This window comes from Cyprinodon variegatus, unplaced genomic scaffold (genome assembly GCF_000732505.1).
Source record: "Cyprinodon variegatus isolate N-32 unplaced genomic scaffold, C_variegatus-1.0 Scaffold524, whole genome shotgun sequence".
Lineage (NCBI taxonomy): Eukaryota > Metazoa > Chordata > Actinopteri > Cyprinodontiformes > Cyprinodontidae > Cyprinodon > Cyprinodon variegatus.
Window position 1 is genome coordinate 477,525 of NW_015150977.1, and position 1,110 is coordinate 478,634.

A 1,110-nucleotide genomic window follows, 5' to 3' on the forward strand; every position below is an offset into this window, starting at 1 on the left:
TATTTTAAGAAAAAATTATTTATCTAGATTTGGATTCTTTCCAGTGTAGCGTTAATCAATAAATAAAAAAAAATTATTTTCGTCCCGATCACCGATTCCGGAAGCCACTGGGATCGTCTTCATCTCCAGTTCTGGATCTCCATCCCATAATGGTTTCTATCACATATGCTGCGCTCCCAGACTGCCCGCCGTGGGACTCGTTTAGGTTCTGCACTGCAAAAACAATCTAGAAATAAGTAAAAAATTCTTAAATTAAGTGTATTTACCTTTAATTTCAGTAGGTAAGTGAGGTAGTTTGCCAATTGAATGAGTAATTTTACTCTTAAAATAAGATAATTAGATAATATGCACTTGAAATAAGACAATGCAATTGTGTTTTCTTATTTATGTGTACCGTAAATTGTCTTGTTTCATTGGCAAAATGCCTCTTTTACCTCCTCAATTCAAGAACAAATGCACTTATTTTAAGAAAAAATGACTTATCTAGATTTAGATTTTTTGCAGTGTGAATCCAAATCAGTATTTATGACAGAATAATAAAGAGATTTGAACCGACAACCATCTACTCTTGGTTTTCTCTGGGTCTTCTGATCCGATCAGGTAAGGTGGGACCGATTCCCAAGGAATAATCAATGGATCGTTATTTATACCAAAAACTAATACGTTTGCTGTGATTTAATGATTTTTGCTTTAATCAGTAAAAAACAAAAAATAATTTTCATTGCGATCACTGAGTCTGGGAGCGGCCATTTTTGTCCAAATATAGTAGCCCCTCCCTCCTGCCATCTTTCAGCAGTGATGTCACGGTGTGGTAAGCCTGGCGCCATTCTCCACCTTTCTGATTCCTGATCCTCCACGGACGGGTTGGTCGTTGGATTGCCAGCTTGAAGAGTTGCCTCTCGGCAGGAAGTCTTCCTGCAAACTGGATCTTTCGGACCTTCTCTCCATGAAGGAATCAACAGAGCCTCAAACCGAGCTGGGGAACAGGAAGCTTGGATCCTTCTTCCTTGAAGAGGACGTTGAGTTTACTCTCTGAGCAAGGGAATCATCTCCATTACGACCCGTCCAAGTACCGCTCGAAATCTGAGTGGCAGTCAGTTTCTCCGTTCA